The sequence below is a fragment of the Equus asinus genome, chromosome 25 (genome assembly GCF_041296235.1).
Source record: "Equus asinus isolate D_3611 breed Donkey chromosome 25, EquAss-T2T_v2, whole genome shotgun sequence".
NCBI classification, from domain to species: domain Eukaryota; kingdom Metazoa; phylum Chordata; class Mammalia; order Perissodactyla; family Equidae; genus Equus; species Equus asinus.
The window spans coordinates 10,891,540-10,910,322 of NC_091814.1; the positions used below are offsets into that span (position 1 = coordinate 10,891,540).

Consider the following 18,783-nt stretch of genomic DNA (forward strand, 5'->3'; position numbering starts at 1 on the left):
AGATTAGGGAGACCGATGGATAGAACCAGAACAGGATAGCAAATATTCAACTATAGCATTAGGGTAAAAATAAGGAAACTACCAAAACAAGGATGATCTTAGCACTCTAACTACAAATTAATAAGACGAGTTGGAATAAAAAATGAAAATAATTATTTAGGAGGGGAAGAGCAAAGGGTCTAAATCAGTATTGGTCGTGTAAGTAAGAGATCACCAGAGAATAGACTATATTATACACGAGATTCTAAATACAAACTTCAAGGTAGACACTAAAATAAAGTACAGAACAGAGTCACAAATCATAGATAAGGAAAAATCTAAGAAACCCAGCATCAGAAATTGCAGTATTAAACGGGTAGTCTAAAGCACACAGGAAAAGAAACACAGGAAAACAAGATAATGAGCGACAGATTGACAGCACTAAGTCCACATGCATCAATAATCACTCTCAATGTGAACGGATTGAACTCTCCAATAAAAAGACACAGAGTGGCAAAATGGATTAAAGAACAAGATCCAACAATTTGTTGCCTGCAGGAAACACACCTCAGCCCCAAGGACAAACACAGACTCAGGATGAAGGGGTGGAGGACAATACTTCAAGCAAATAGCAAGGAAAAAAGGGCAGGTGTTGCAATTCTCATATCAGACCAAGTGGATTTCAAAATAAGACAGGTAAAGAGAGACACAGAGGGACAATATATAATGATCAAAGGGACACTTCATCAAGAAGAAATAACGCTTATAAATATCTATGCACCCAACACAGGAGCACCAAGATTCGTAAAGCAACTATTAACAGACCTAAAGGAAGATGTTAAAAACAACACAATAATAGTAGGGGACCTCAACACCCCACTCACATCAATGGACAGATCATCCAGACAGAAAATCAACAAGGAAATAGTGGAGCTGAATGAAAAACTAAAACAATTGGACTTAATAGACATATATAGATCACTCCACCCTGAAGGAGCTGAATACACATTCTTCTCAAGTGCACATGGAACATTCTCTAGGATAGACCATATATTGGGAAACAAGGCAAGCCTCTACAAATTTAAAAAAATCGAAATAATAACAAGCATCTTCTCAGATCATAGTGCTATAAGGCTAGAAATTAATTACAAGAAAAAAGCTGAGAAAGCCACAAAGATGTGGAGACTAAACAACGCACTACTGAACAAGCAATGGATCATTGAAGAAATTAAAGAAGAAATAAAAAAAATACCTGGAAACAAAGGAAAATGATAGCATGCCATACCAACTCATATGGGATACGGCAAAAGCTGTATCAGGAGGAAAATTCATCGCAATACAGGCACATCTTAACAAACAAGAAAAATCCCAAATAAGCAACCTTAAAGCACACCTAACTGAACTAGAGAAAAAAGAACAAATGAAGCTCAAAGTCAGCAGAAGGAGAGAAATAATAAAAATCAGAGCAGAAATAAATACTATTGAAACAAAAAAGGCAGTAGAAAGGATCAATGAGACAAAGAGCTGGTTTTTTGAGAAGATAAATAAAATTGACAAACCACTAGCCAGACTTACAAAGAAAAAAAGGGAGAAAGCTCAAATAAGCAAAATCAGAAATGTGCGAGGAGAAATAACAACAGACTCTGCAGAAATACAACAGATTATAAGAGAATACTACAAAAAACTGTATGCCAACAGAATGGATAACCTAGAGGAAATGGATAAATTCTTGGACTCCTACAATCTCCCAAAGCTCACTCAAGAAGAGGCAGACAATTTGAACAGACCAATCACAAGGAAAGAGATTGAAACAGCAATCAAAAGCATCCCAAAGAATAAGACCCCAGGACCAGATGTCTTTCCTGGGGAATTCTACCAAACTTTCAGAGAGGATTTAATACCTATCCTTTTCAAGCTATTCCAAAAAATTAGGGAAGATGGAACACTTCCTAACACATTCTATGAGGCCAACATCACGCTGATACCAAAACCTGACAAGGACACCACGAAAAAAGAGAACTACAGGCCAATATCACTGATGAACATAGATGCAAAAATTCTAAACAAAATTTTGGCAACCAGAATTCAGCAATTCATCAAAAGAATCATACATCAGGATCAGGTGGGATTCATACCAGGGACACAGGGATGGTTCAACGTCCGCAAGTCAATCAACGTGATACACCACAGCAACAAACTGAGGAATAAAAACCACATGGTCATCTCAATAGATGCAGAGAAGGCATTTGACAAGATCCAACAGCCATTTATGATAAAAACTCTGAACAAAATGGGCATAGAAGGAAACTACCTCAACATAATAAAGGCCATATATGACAAACCCATAGCCAACATCATACTCAATGGGCAAAAACTGAAGGCCATCCCCCTGAAAACAGGAACGAGACAAGGATGCCCTCTATCACCACTCTTATTTAACGTAGTACTGGAGGTCCTGGCCAGAGCAATCAGGCAAGAAAAAGGAGTAAAAGGAATCCAAATAGGGAGGGAAGAAGTGAAACTCTCACTGTTTGCAGACGACATGATCTTATATATAGAAAACCCCAAAGAATCCATTGGGAAACTGTTAGAAGTAATCAACAACTACAGCAAAGTTGCAGGGTATAAAATCAATTTGCATAAATTAGCAGCATTTCTATACTCCAGTAATGAACCAACAGAAAAAGACCTCAAGAATACAATACCATCCACAATCGCAACAAAAAGAATAAAATACCTTGGGGAAAATTTAACTAAGGAAGTGAAGGACCTATATAATGAAAATTACAAGGCCTTTCTGAGAGAATTGGATGACGACATAAGGAGATGGAAAGACATTCCATGTACATGGATTGGAAGAATAAACATAATTAAAATGTCCATTCTACCTAAAGCAATCTACAGATTCAACGCCATCCCAATCAGAATCCCAATGACATTCTGTACAGAATTAGAACAAAGAATCCTAAAATTCATATGGGGCAACAAAAGACCCCGAATTCCTAAAGCAATCCTGAGAAAAAAGAACAAAATGGGAGGCATCACAATCCCTGACTTCAAAACATACTACAAAGCTACACTAATCAAAACAGCATGGTACTGGTACAAAAACAGGTGCACAGATCAATGGAACAGAGTTGAAAGCCCAGAAATAAAACCACACATCTATGGACAGCTCATCTTTGACAAAGGAGCTGAGGGCATACAATGGAGAAAAGAAAGTCTTTTCAACAAATGGTGCTGGGAAAACTGGAAAGCCACATGGAAAAGAATGAAAATTGACCATTCTTTTTCACCATTCACCAAAATAAACTCAAAATGGATTAAAGACCTAAAGGTGAGACCTGAAACCATAAGGCTTCTGGAAGAAAACGTAGGCAGTACACTCTTTGACATCAGTATTAAAAGGATCTTTTTGGACACCATGCCTTCTCAGAGAAGGGAAACAATAGAAAGAATAAACAAATGGGACTTCATCAGATTAAAGAGCTTCTTCAAGGCAAATGAAAACAGGATTGAAGCAAAAAAACAACCCACTAACTGGGAAAAAATATTTGCAAGTCATATATCTGACAAAGGCTTAATATCCTTAATATATAAAGAACTCTCGCAACTCAACCACAAAACATCAAACAACCCAATCAAAAAATGGGCTGGAGACATGAACCGACATTTCTCCAAAGAAGATATACTGATGGCCAATAGGCACATGAAAAGATGCTCATCGTCGCTGATCATCAGGGAAATGCAAATCAAAACTACACTAAGATATCACCTTACACACGTTAGAATGACAAAAATATCTAAAAGTAATAGCAACAAATGTTGGAGAGGTTGCAGAGAAAAAGGAACCCTCATACACTGCTGGTGGGAATGCAAACTGGTGCAGCCACTATGGAAAACAGTATGGAGATTCCTCAAAAAATTAAAAATAGAACTACCATACGATCCAGCCACCCCACTACTGGGTATTTATCCAAAGAGCCTGAAGTCAGCAATCCCAAAAGTCCTGTGCACCCCAATGTTTATTGCAGCACTGTTTACAATAGCCAAGATGTGGAAGCAACCTAAGTGTCCAGCAACAGACAAATGGATAAAGAAGATGTGGTACATATATACAATGGAATACTACTCAGCTGCAAAACAGAACAAAATCATTCCATTTGCAATAACATGGATGGACCTTGAGAGAATAATGTTAAGTGAAATAAGCCAGTGAGAGAAAGATAATCTGTGTATAACTCCACTCATATGAGGAATTTAAAACTATGGACCAAGAACAGTTTAGTGGATACCAGGGGAAAGGTGGGGTGGGGGGGGGGGCACAAAGGGTGAAGTGGTGCACCTACAACATGACTGACAAACATTAATGTACAACTGAAATTTCACAAGATTGTAACCTATCAATAACTCAATAAAAAAATAATAATAAAACTGTCAAAAGTCAATGACAAAGGAAAAATATTAAGTGCAGTAAGGCAGAAGAAAATAACCTAAAAAGGAACCCCTGTCAGGCTTTCAGTGGATTTCTCAGCAGAAACCTTACAGGCTAGGAGAGAATGGAAGGATATACTCAAAATACTGAAAGACAGAAACTTTAACCCAAGAATTCTCTATCCAGCAAAATTATCCTTCAGAGATGATGGAGAAATAAAAGCTCTGCCAGATAAACAAAAGCTGAGGGATTCATTGCCATGAGACCTCCCTTACAAGAAATGATGAAGAAAGCCCTACTACCCATAACAAAAAGGCAAAGGTTTACAAAGCCTTGAGCAAAGAGATAAATAGACAGGCAAAATCAGAAAATTATGGCTCTCTATCAGAACAGGTTAGCAAACACTTAATTAAAACATAAAGGAGAAAGAGAAGGAAAGCATCAAAAATAATTGCAAACATCAATTTAGTCACAAACTCACAACACAAAAAAGAACAATTAGTGATGATAATAACTCACAAGGGGAAGAGGAAAGGGATAGAACCTGCTTAGGCTAATAGAGATAAGAGGCTATGAGAAAATGGAGTATCTCACCTGTGAGTTCTTTTCTACAGCCCTCATGGTAACCACTAAGCAAAAAATCAGAGCAGAGCCACAAATAATAAATAAAGATTAAACTGAGAAAACTATCACAGAAAACTACCAAACTGAAATGGTAGTCAGAATTACAAAGGAAAAGAAACAATGGAAATATAGAACAACCAGAAAACAAGAGATAAAATGGCAGTAATAAACCCTGATTTATCAATAATCACTCTAAAGGTAAATGGGTCGAATTCTCCAAGCAAAAGACACAGAGTAGCTGGATGGGCTAAAAAAGAAGACCCAAAATTATACTGCCTCCAGGAAACACATTTCAACTCTAAAGACAAATATAGTCTCAGAGTGAAGGGATTGAAGATGATACTCCAAGCAAATGGCAAAAAAAAAGAAAGCAGGTGTAGCCATACTTATATCAGATACAGCAGACTTCAAGATAAAAAAAGACAACAAGACACAAAGAGGGGCAGTACATAATGTTAAAGGGACATTCCACCAAGAGGACATAACACGTATGAACACATATCACCTAATGCAGGAGCACCAAAGTATATAAAACGACTATTAACAGATCTAAAGGGAGAAATTAACAGCAACACAATAATAGGGGACCTCAACACCCCACTTACATCAATGGATAGATCATCCAGACAGAAGGTCAATAAGGAAACAGTGGCCTTAAATGAAACACTAGATGAAATAGATATACATAGAAAATTCCATCCAAAACAGCAGAATACACATTCTTCTCAAGTACACGTTGAACATTCTCAAAGATAGACCATATACTGGGAAACAAGGCAAGCCTCAATAAATTTAAGAAGGTTGAATCATATCAAGCATTTTTCCAACCACAATGCTATGAAACTAGAAATCAACTACAAGAAAAAGCTAGGAAAGGCACAAATATGTGGAGATTAAACAACATGCTACTGAACAACCATTGGATCAATGGAGAAATCAAGAAAATGTGAGATATATAAATATATATATATCACATTAGGAAAAGCAATATAAGGATTATATATATAATATTCCATTTTGGGATATTATTTAGCCATAAAAAATGGAAATATTGCCATTAGGAATGATTTTGAGGCCCAAGGATGGACCTGGAGGGCATTATGGTAAGTTAAATAATTCAGAAAGAGAAAGACATATACTTTACGATCACACTTATATGTAGTCTTTAAAAACAACAACAACAAAAACCCTAAACTCACAGATACAGAGAACAGATTGGTGGTTGCCAAAGGCTAGGGCTAGGGAGTGGGAAAAATGGATGAAGGTGGCCAAACTTACAGACTTTCAGTTATAAAATAAATAAGTCCTGAGGATAACATATAGCATGGTGACTATACTTAATAATACTGTACTGTATATATGAAATTTGCTAAGAGAGTAAATTTTAAAAGATCTCATCATAAGAATAGAAAATATGTAATTATATGTGGTGATAGATAACTAGAATTATTGTGGTGATCATTTCACAATATATACAAATATCAAATCATTGTGTTATATACCTGAAAGTAATATAATGTTATATGTCAATTAAATCTCAATTGAAAAATAAGATTTGAGTATCAACCTTCAATCCAGACATAATGTTCAGAAACTTAAAAAGTAGGGAGTATAGTTAGAATTCAATTTCAGGTGTGTGAACATAGGTATATGATAAAGCCTAAACAAATCTTGAGTACTCCAACTGAGAGACCATAACAAATTACCGCAAACTTAGATGCTTAAAACAGCACAAATTTATTACCTCATAGTTCTGTAGGTCAAAAATCCAGCTACTATATGCCTTAGTTCGTCCCTTGATTTAATGTATCAAAAGACTGAAATCAAAGTGTCAGCAGGACTGTTTCTTTCTCAAGATTCTAGGGGAGAATCCCTTTCTGGGCTTATTTAATTGTTGGCAGAATTCAGTTCCATGAGATATAGGATGTAACTGTCAGCCAAAGGTCATTCTTAGCTTCTAGAGGCTGCCTGTATTCCCTAGTTTGTGACCATTTTCAGACAGCGACGGTAGATTGAGTCCTTCATGCTTTGAATCTCTCTGATTCTGCTCCTTCTTGCTTCATCTCTTCTGCTGCATCTCTTTTTTATTCTAGCTGGAGAAATGTGTCTGCTTTTAAGGGCACAAGTGATTAGATTTGGCTAACCCAGATAATCAGGGATAATCTCCCTATATTAAAGTCCATAGTCTTAAATACATTTGCAAAGTCCATTTTCTGTGTAACATGACATATTCACAGGATCCAGGGGTTAAGGCATGGATATCTTTGGGGGGCCATTATTTGATTTACCATATCAGTGTATAGTCTAAAATCTTCACCTTATCCTTGGTCTTTATACTTCATGAAGACAGAGGAATAAACAATTGTATCCCTGGGAGACTTCTGATTTTCTTACTGTTGCTGTTATTGGTTTCATCTTGGGGGCTGAGAAATAAGCAGATACCAAATATCACCACAAAATGTCAGAGCTGGAAGGAATGTTATCAATCATCTGGTCCCGCCCTCTTATTTTACAGATGAGGAAATTAACGTCCAGAGACAAGAAGATGCTTTGACTAGTTAATGGTAGAGGTGAACATTTATTCCGGATCTCCAAATCTTTGCCAATATGTGGTTTCATTAATTACATGACTGAGCATTTACCTACCCTTTCTTCTTTTTTTTTTTTAAAGATTTTATTTTTTTCCTTTTTCTCCCCAAAGCTCCCCGGTACATAGTTGTATATTCTTCGTTGTGGGCCCTCCTAGTTGTGGCATGTGGGATGCTGCCTCAACGTGGTTTGATGAGCAGTACTATGTCCGCGCCCAGGACTCGAACCAACGAAACACTGGGTCGCCTGCAGTCGAGCGCGCAAACTTAACCACTCGGCGACCGGGCCAGCCCCTTACCTACCCTTTCCAAGCTTCAGTTTGTTCATCTGAAAAATGGGAATAATAATGATACTTCTCAAAAGTGTTGTAAGAATTAAAGGAAATTAATGTACATAAAGTATGTAGAAGTACAGTAACTATACCTGGCACCTGGTAAGTTCAGAAAATGTTAGCTATTATTATTGCTATCGTTGTTACTATTATATTATTATTCTACAAGTCAAGGCTGCATCCACATATAGGCACCTTCTTTTGAAGGAGAGAATTGACAGGATTTACTGAAGAATTAGATATGGTCAAGGGATGAGGAAAACAAAGGCCCAAAGATGACTTTCAGGATTCTGACCGTGAGTTACAGAATATTGTTAGAAGGAAGTTTAGAGGCCTTAGGTCTAATTTTATCAAACACTTGTAGGGTTATTTGAAGGCTCATATGATATTTGGCTTTTTAAATTTCCAATTTCATAGGAATTGTATAAAAAAACACGATAATAAAATCTACCTGCTTTTCTCAAAGGATTCTTGTGAAAATCTATTCAGAAGATGTAGTTATAAAAAAAATGCAGATACAACTGTAAAGATGGACCATAAGTGTTTGTTTTATGAGACAGAAATGTGTGAATTTAATTTCAAGCCAGTTGCTTAAAATTGGAGCTGGTAGAGATGATGGAATTAAAAAATTAGAGAAGCCAAGTCAACAAGTAGAAAACAGTATTCTTAGCACAAATAGTGAATCATTTGAGTCAATCCAGAAAAATATGGAGGGGAAATAACATCTTTAAAGGGAAACTTGAAATGGGGACAGTGGCATAATGGAGAGACGTACTATGTGTTGTAGGTTAACTGTGTTCACTGTTCTGTTATTCACCACTTAATTTAATCTTAACAAAACCTCTGTAATCCAGACATTATTCTATTTTAAATGTGAATGAACTGAGATTTATAGAAGCTAAGTAAATTGCTCAAGGTCGAGGTTAACAAGTGACAAAGCCATGATTTCAATTCAAGTTTTCCAAGTCCCAAATTCAATTGCTTACACCAGGGATTGGCAAACGTTTTCTGTCATGGGACTGAAAATAAAAAGTTTAGGCTTTGTGGGCCACATAGTCTCTTTCTCAACTACTCAATTCTGCTGTTGTAGCTGGAAAGCAGCCAGCCATGGAAGATTCATCAATGAGTGGGTGTGGCTGTATGGCAATAAAACTTTATTTGTGAAAATAAGTTATTTTGATTTGGCTGCTGACCACTGGCTTAAAATAAGGAAAAGAGACAGCTTAACAGTTGCTACAGAAAAAGGCAACATCAAGACACACACAACTTCATTTAAAAACAATCCGCTAAGGAAATAACCTCAGATGCAAGTTAAGGAATTCTCATGTTTCTTAGAACCTGTGATTGTTATGTCACAGCCTAGCATACATTTGTTGTTCATGACAAAGCAGAATGGAAAGACACTAATTAACATTCTAAAATAATCCAGAAATATCATCCCACCCAACAGTTCCAAATTTGTCTTTCTCCCAACCTTTTCCTGGAGCTACTGACTAGGAAACCAAACAGTATCAATTTGACTTTTTCCTTTGTATTCCTTTTATCTATTCTCTGAGAGGTAGAACTAGCCATAGGCAGCATGAAAAAGAGAGCAGACAAAGGAGAGATGGTCACAGATTTGGAAGCATATTTGGACGAAATCACTTCTCAGGCTTCTAGATTGGTGGTCTGTCTAATTATAATCCCAGATAATCAGAAGATTCATATAGCAAGTGAGATGCTATATGAATTACAACAAACTTAGTGGTTTAAACACTCGCTTATTATCTCACAGTTCTGTGGGTCAGGAGTCCTGGCATAACGTGGCTCAACTGGGTCCTCTGCCTCACAGAAGTACAGGCACCGCATGAGCATGGCTGAAGCTAAAATCAAGGTGTGTCGGCTGGACTAGGTTCTTATCTAGAGACTCTGGGGAAGATTCCACTTCCACATTTATTCAAGTTGTTAGCAAAAGTTAGCTTCTTGCCATTTTAGGACCAATGCTACCTTTTCCTTAACATGCGCCCCCCCTTCATCTTCAGGCCAACAATGACATGTGGAATCCTACTTCTGATTCAAATCTCTGACTTCATCTTCTGCTCTGCTTTTAAGGGCTCGTGTGGTTAGATTAGGTCCATTTGACTAATCCAGGATAATCTCTGTACTTCAAAGTCATGTGATTAACAAACTTGTTACATCTGTGAATTCTTTTCTGCCATAAAATGTAACATATTCACATGAGTAACACTAGTGGGAAAAGGACATAGAGGCTACTTCATTCTCGGTAAATTAGAATTTGGTATTTTTACTTCTTCCCAGGGAAAAACGAAGCTGGAGGAAAAATATTGGGCTTCTAGTTTAATTCATCAACTGCTGTTTTTCAATGTCCATGCTGAAGACTGAATTTCCTTCCAAAAAAAATTTTACATATGGATTAAAGAGAGTAGATGTGGATGAAAGAGAGAGATGAGTTCCTTGCCTAATAAACTTTGTCAACTAGTAGGAGAGCTAAACAAGCTAATAGGTAATAGCAATAGACATGACAAGTCAACAAAGGAGCAAAGGAGCACAGGAGTAAGAGGGAATGCATATCCCAGTCTCAGAGTGTCAAGCTACACACTCTAGAAGAGATGTCATCTAATTCATGAAATAAAGAATGAGTAAAAGTTAGTCAGCTCTCCCAGCATTTGTCACTATATCTCACTGTATTTTTATTTTATTTCTTAATTTTCATTTAGATTGACAAAGAACTCAAAGAAATGGAAAATCAAACTGTGGTCACTGCATTCATCTTCCTAGGATTTTCCAACCATCTTGAATTACAAGGGCTGGTAATCTCCCTGGTCTTCTGGATCATTTATCTGATAACTCTCCTGGGAAATGCTTTCATATTAACAGTGATCAGAGTCAATCCTGCCCTCCACACTCCAATATATTATTTTCTCCACAACTTCAGTTTCTTGGACATCTGCTACTCATCCACCACTATTCTGGTCATGCTGGTAAAGTTCTTCCAGGAGAAGAAGACTATCTCATATGAGAGACCCATTTCTCAGATCTTCTTTGTCGCTTGTCTTTGTGACTTGTGCTAGCACTGAGGGTGTCTTGTTGTCTACTGTCACTTATGACTGCTATGTAGCCATTTGCCACCTTCTTCAATACCTGCCCCTTGTGAGTCTTATGGTCTGTGTGTATTTGTTGACTGGAACTTGGCTGTGTGGGCTAGAGAATTCTGTGGCACACACAGTGCTGGCAGCCACACTCACTTTATGTGGGCAAAACCAAATCAGGCACTTTCTCTGTGACATCCCATTCTTCCTGGAGCTCTCCTGCTCAGATACGTTTCTCAAACAGTCTGTGCTCCATGTGGCCAGTGCTGCCATTGGCCTGAGCCCCTGTCTGTTTACTGTAGTGTCCTACACACTCAACATCTCTGCCATTCTTAGGATTCCCTCTGCTCAGGACAGGAGCAAGGCCTTCTCTTCCTGTGCAACCCACCTCTCCATGGTAGTTGTCTTCTTTGGAATGACAAACTTCAACTATGACAGACCCAGAGAAGGCTACAACCTGGATGTGGACATCCTGGTCTCTGTGCTCTTCTGTGTTGTGATCTCCCATGTTTAACTACATAATCTACAGCCTGAGAAACAAGGAAACCCAGGGTGCCCTGAGGAACCTGGCTGGAGAAGGTGGACTGTCTAGAAATATCAGTGAATAGATCAATATTTTCCATTCTGGAGAATTTTTTTTCTTTCTCTCTCTCTTTTTTTTTAACAGTTGATCACATTTATTTGTATGATAACTCTTTAGTTACTTTATTAAAATACCACTTTTGCTAATTCTTTTTAAACGATTTTAAGTAAATTTTATGTATTTAAAGTGTACACCTGATAATTTGATATACATAGTGAAATGGCTACTGTAGTCAAGCTAATTAACATATCATCTCCTCATATAGTTACCAATTTCTTTGTGATAAGAGCACTTGAAATCTACTCTCTTAGCATATTTCCAGTATTTGGTACTGTATTATTAACTGTAGTCATCATACTGTACATTAGGTCTCCATACATTCATCCTACATAACGGCAACTTTATACCCTTTGACCAACATCTCCCATTTTCCCCACTCTCTCTCAGCTCCCAGTAACCACCATTCTACCATTTGCTTCTATGAATTCAACTTTTTTAGATTCCACATATAAGTGAGATCATGCAGTATTTATCTTTCTATGCCTGTTTTATTTTATTTATGATAATGTCCTCCAGATTCATCCGTGTTGTCACAAATGACAAAATTTCCTTCTTTTTGTGAGACTGAAAATATTCCATTGTACATATATATATGACATTTTCTTTATCTTTTCATTTATTAATGGCCACTTAGGTTGATTCCATATTTTGGCTATTGTGAATAATGTTGCAACAACATAGGCATGCAGATATCTCTCCAAGACTGTTTTCATTTCCTTGGGATATAGACCCAGAAGTGGGATTGCTAGATCATATAATAGTTCTATTTTTACTTTTTTCAGGAACCTCCATACTGTTTTCCATAATGACTGTACTAATTTACATTCCCGCCAACAGTGCACAAGGGTTCCCTTTTCTCCACATCCTCGACACCACTTGTTACCTTTGTCTTTTTGATAATAACCATTCTAATAGGTGTGAGGTGATATCTCATTGTGATTTTGATGTGCATTTCCCTGATGAATAGTGATATTGAGCATCTTTTCATGTTGGCCATTTGTCTGTCTTTTTTGAGAAATGTCTATTCAGGTTCTTTGCCTGTTTTTTCATTGATTTTTCTTTTCTTGCTATTGAGTTGCATGAGTTCCTTGTATATTTTGGATATTATCCCCCTAATCAGATGTATGGTTTACAAATATTTTCTTCCATTTTGTAGGTTCTCTCTTCACTATGTCGATTGTTTCCTTTGCTGTGCATAAATGCTTTTAGTTTGATGCAATCTCATTTGTCTGTTTTGCTTTTGTTATCTGTACTTTTGAGGTCATATCCAAAAATTGATTGCCTAGACCAATGTCAAGAAGATTTTTCCCTATGTTTTCTTCTAGTAGTTTTACAGTTTCAAGCCTTACATGTAAGTCTTTAATTATTTTAGTTGATTTTTGTATAGGAGTGAGATAAGGGTCCAATTTTATTCTTCTGCATGTGGATAATCATTTTTCCCAATATCATTTATTGAAGAGATTGTCCTTTCCCAATTTTGTGTTCTTAGCACCTTTGCCAAAGGTCAATTGACCATAAATGCATGGATTTATTTCTGGGGTCTCTATTCTGTTCCATTGGTCTGTATGTCTGTTTTTATGTATAACCATGCTATTTTGGTTACTTTTAATTTGTAGTCTATTTTGAAATCAGGTAGTGTGATGCCCTCAGCTTTGCTCTTTTTGCTCAAGATTACTTTGGCTATGGTGGTCTTTTTTGGTTCCATATGAATTTTGGGATTGTTTTTTCGATTTCTGTGAAAAATGCCATTGGAATTTTGATAGGGATTGCATTGACTCTGTAGATCACTTTGGGTATTATGGACATTTTGACAATTTTAATTCTTCCAATCTGTGAACACAGGATATATTTTCATTTAGTTTTGCTTCTTCAATTTCTTTCTTCAACGTCATATGGTTTTCAGTGTACAGATCTTTCACCTCCTTGGTTAAATTTGTTCCTAAGTATTTTTGTGATGCTGCTGTAATGGGATTATTTTCTTAATTTCTTTTTCAGATGGTTCATTATTAATGTATAGAAATGCAACTGATTTTTGTATGCTAAATCTGTCTACTTCAACTTCACTGAGTTTATTTTCTAACAGTTTTTTGGTAGAGTCTTTAGGGTTTTCTATATATAAGATCATGTCATCTATGCCACAACTAGAAGGACCTGCAACTAAGATATACAACTATGTACCAGTGGGGATTTGGGGAGATAAAGCAGGAAAAAAAAAAAGATTGGCCACAGTTGTTAGCTCAGGTGCCAATCTTTAAAAAAAAAACAAAAAAGATCATGTCATCTGCAAACAGATCTAATTTTACTTCTTCCTTTCCAATTTGGATGAGTTTTATTTCTTTTTCTCACATAACTGATCTGGCTAGGACTTCCAGTACTATATTGAATAGAAGTGGTGAGAGTGGGCATCCTGTCTTATTACTGATCTTAGAAGAAAGGCTTTCATTTTTTCATTGTTGAGTATTTTGTTAGCTGAGGGCATGTCATATATGGCATGCTGTATTTCCATTCTTTCGGTTTCAAGACATTTCTTTTATTTCCCTTTTGATTTCTTCTTTAACCCATTGGTTATTCAGGAGTGTGTTATTTAATTTCCCCATATTTATGAATTTTCAAATATTTCACCTGTTATTGATTTCTAGTTTTATAGCATTGTGGTCAGAAAAGATACTTGGTATGATTTTAGTCTTCTTAAATTTGCTAAGACTTGTTTTGTGACCTATCATGTGATTTCTCCTGAAAAATTGTCTATGTGCAATTAAGAAGAATGTGCTGCTATTGGATGGAATTTTATGTATATGTCTGTTAGGTCCATTTGGTCTATAGTGTTGTTCAAATTTGCTGTTTCCTTATTGATTTTCAGGTTGGATGATATATCTGTTGTTGAAAGTGGGGTATTGAAATCCCCTCCTATTATTGTTTTACTGTCTATTTCTCCCTTCAGTTCTGTTAAAATTTGCTTTATAAATTTAGGTACTCTGATGTTGGGGAGATATATATATATTTACAATCATTATATCCTCTTGATGAATTGACCCATTTATCATTGTATAGAGGCCTTCTTTGTCTTCATTTCCCCCAAAAACATCCAACCTTGGGCAAGTATTATTTACTTTCTATCTCTATAGATTTGCCTATACTGGACATTTAACATAAGTGAAAATATACAAAATATGGCTTCTTGTGTCTAGCTTCTTTCCCTTGGTGTACTTTTCAAGCTTCATCCATCATTGTAGAATGTATCAGTACTTCATTCTTTTCTATGCCAAATTATATTCCATTGCATGGGTTTACCACATTTTAGTTATCTATTCATCAGTTGATAAACATTTGGGTTAAGGAGTGACATCAGCATCATGGCAGAGTGAGTTGTTCCATTTGTCTCTCCCCTCTAAGTTACAATTAAACAGACATTCATTAACCAACAGAGGATTCCCTATGCAGCACCACAGGATGCCTGAGAGATCCACACAGCCATAAATCTGCAGGTGGGTGGACTGGATCCCCAGGAAGCAGTGGAACTAGGTGAGTGGACCCCGCCCCCTCCCCAGAGGCAATGATTCAGGTTAAGGATCCTCACACAGCAGTGGCATGACAGTAAGTGGAGTTGGGGGCCTGGCCCATGTGCAAATGCTTTCAGAGTGGTAGCCTGGCCCTCAGGACTGCCCACCATGCTGTGGCAGCCCTACCTACAGGAAGGTTCCCCACTGAGTAGTGGTAGCTCAGCCCCCATGAAGGCACCCTGCCCACCAAGTGCAGCAGCTCAGCTGAACTGCCCATGACAACAGTGCCAGCCCATGTGAAAAAAAGTGCCCCTCCCACCTAGCACAGCAGCTAAGTTGGTCTCCTGCTGAGCGTGGTAGCCCTGCCAATATGAGGGCAACCAGCCTGCCAAGCACAGAGGCCCTGCTTGTGCATGTGTGACCCTCTGAGTAGCTGCAGCCAGCCCATACAAATGCAGAACAGCCCTACTGACACAACTGCCAGCAGATAGGGCAGGATCAGAAAACATAGCTCCTGCTCCCTCCCCCCGCCCCACCCACCAGTGGCAGGTGGGATCTGTGACCTGAAACTAGCACAAATATGCTGGCAAAGGATCAATCCACCAAAAACAATGAGAGCTACAGTAGCACTGCAGAGCAGAAGGAAAATGACAAGCCTCCAGAAACCAATCCTGAAGTCTACAGAAACTTACAATCTAAATGACAGAGAACTCAAAATAGTTGTCATAAAGAAACTCAATGAGTTACAAGAAAACTCAGAAAGACAGTTCAATGAGCTCAGGAATAAAATTAATGAGCAGAAATAGTCTTTCATCAAAGATTGAAGCCCTTAAAAAAACTATACAGAAATTCTGGATATGATGAACACAATTGAGATAAAAATAATCTAGAAACCATAAAAAAATAAAGCAGACCTTGTAGAGGAGAGAATTAGTGACCTAGAAGATAGAAATCAAGAAATGATTCAGGTGGAGGAGGAAAGAGAACTAAGGTTTTTAAAAAGTAAAGCAATTCTTCCAAAAATATCCAAATCAATTAGGAAAAGCAACATAAGGATTATAGTATTTGAGAGGGAGCAGGGAGGGGGAAAGGAGCAGAGAGTTTCTTCAAATAAATAATACCAGAGAACTTCCCAAACCCGGGGAAGGAACCGAACTTGTAAGTACATGAAGCCAATAAAACTCCTAAGTACATCAATGCAAAAAGAACTTCTCCAAAGCATATAATATTAAGACTGTCAAAAGTCAAAGCCAAGGAAAAAAATATTTAGGGCAGCAAGGAAGAAGAAAATAACCTACAAAGGAATCCCTATCAGGCTTTCAGCAGATTTCTCAGCAGAAACCTTATAGGCAAGGAGAGAATGGAATGATATATTCAAAATACTGAAACAAAAACTTTCAGCCAAGAATAATCTATCCAGTGATACAGTGGAGAAATAAAAACTTTCCCAGATAAACAAAAGCTGAGAGAGTTCATCGCCACAAGACCTCCCTTATGGGAAATGATAAAGGAAGCCCTCCTACCTGTATCAAAAAGGCAGAGGTTTACAAAGCCTTGAGCAAAGAGATTAATAGACAGACAAAATCAGAAAATTGCAGCTCTCTGTCAGAACAGGTTAGCAAACACTTATAACATAAAAGAGAAAGAGAAAGAAAGCATCAAAAAAAATTACAAACACTTCAATTTAGTCAGAAACTCACAACTCAAAAAAGAAAATTGTGCCAACAATAACTCAGAACAGGAAGAGGAATGGGATGGAACCTGCTTAGGCTAATGGAGATAAGAGGCTATGAGAAAATGGACCAGCTCATCTATGAGATCTTTTATACAAACCTCATGGTAACCACTAAATGAAAAATCAGAGTAGAGCCATAAATCATAAAGAGAAATAATAAATCATAAATAAAGAGAAGACCATCACAAAAAAGCACCAAACTGAAATGGCAGTCAGAAATACAAGGGAAGAGAAACAATGGAAATATAGAACACTCATAAAACAAGAGACAAATGGCTGTATTAAGCTCTCATATATCAATAATCACTCTAAATGTAAATGGATTGAATTTACCAATCAAAAGACACAGAGTGGCTGGATGGATTAAAAAATAAGACCCAACAATATGCTGCCTCCAGGAAACAGATCTCAGCTCTAAAGACAAACATAGGCTCAGATGTAAATGTTGGAAGAAATACTCCAAAAAAATGGCAATCAAAAGAAAGCAAGTATTGCCATACTTACTTCAGACAAAGCAGACTTCAGGATAAAAAAGACAGTGAGAGACAAAGATAAGCAGTATATAATGACAAAGAGACATCCCACCAAGAGGATGTAACACTTATGAATATATACACACCTAACACAGAAGCACCAAAATATATAAAACAACTATTAACAGACCTAAAGGGAGAAATTAACAGCAACATAATAATAGTAGGGGACCTCAACACCCCAGTTACATCAATGGATAGATCATCCAGACAGAAAGTCAACGAGGAAACAGTGAAGTTAAATGAAACGTGAGACCAGATAGACTTATTAGATATATAGAGAACATTCCATGCAAAAACAGCAGAATACATCTTCTCAAGTGCACATTGGACATTCTCAAAGATAGACCATATCTTGGGAAACAAGGCAAGCCTCAATAAATTTAAGAAGATTGAAATCATATCAAGCATTTTTTTCCAACCACGATGCTATGAAACTAGAAATCAACTACAAGAAAAAAGCTAGGAAAGGCACAAATATGTGGAGACTAAACAACATGCTTCTGAGCAGCCCAGTGGATAATGAAGAAATCAAAGGAGAAATTAAAAAAAAAACCTGTAGACAAATGAAAATGAAAACAACATACCATGTCTTATGTGATGCAACAAAAGCAGTACTAAGAGGGAAATTCATAGCAATACAGGCCTACTTCAACAAAAAGAAAAATCTCAAATAAGTAATCTTAAACTACACCTAACGGAACTAGAAAAAGAAGAACAAAGACAAGAGTCATCAGAAGGAGGGAATTAATAAAAATTAGAGAAGAAATAAATGAAATAGAGGTGAAAAAAATATGAAGGATCAATGAAACTAAGAGCTGGTTCTTTGAGAAGGTAAACAAAATCGACTCACAAAGAAAAAAAAGAGATAAGGCTCAAATAAATAAAATCAAAAATGAAAGAGAAGAAATTATAATGAATACTACAGAAATACAAAGGATTTGAAGAGAATACTATGAAAAATGATATGCTAACAAATTGGATAACCTAGAAGAAATGGATAAATTCTTAGACTCATACAACCTCATAAAACTGAATCAAGAAGAAATAGAGAATATGAATAGACCAATCACAAATAAAGAGATTGAAACAGTAATCAAAAACCTCCCAAAACACCAAAGTCCAAGACCCGATGGCCTCTCTGCTTCCTAACTCATTCTATGAGGCCAACATTACCCAAAACCAGACAACGACAGCACAAAAACAGAAAATTACAGGCTAACATCACTGACGAACATAGATGCAAAAATACTCAACAAAATATTGGCAAGTCAAATACAGCAATACATTAAAAGGATCATGTACCATGTTCAAGTGGGATTTAT

At 36.9% G+C, this 18,783-nt stretch overlaps 1 pseudogene; it reads left to right on the forward strand.

The window, feature by feature from the left end:
- The first annotated feature begins 6,120 nt into the window (after positions 1-6,120).
- Positions 6,121-11,655, forward strand: LOC106847632 (olfactory receptor 5J3-like; annotated as a pseudogene).
- Positions 11,656-18,783: the final 7,128 nt, after the last annotated feature.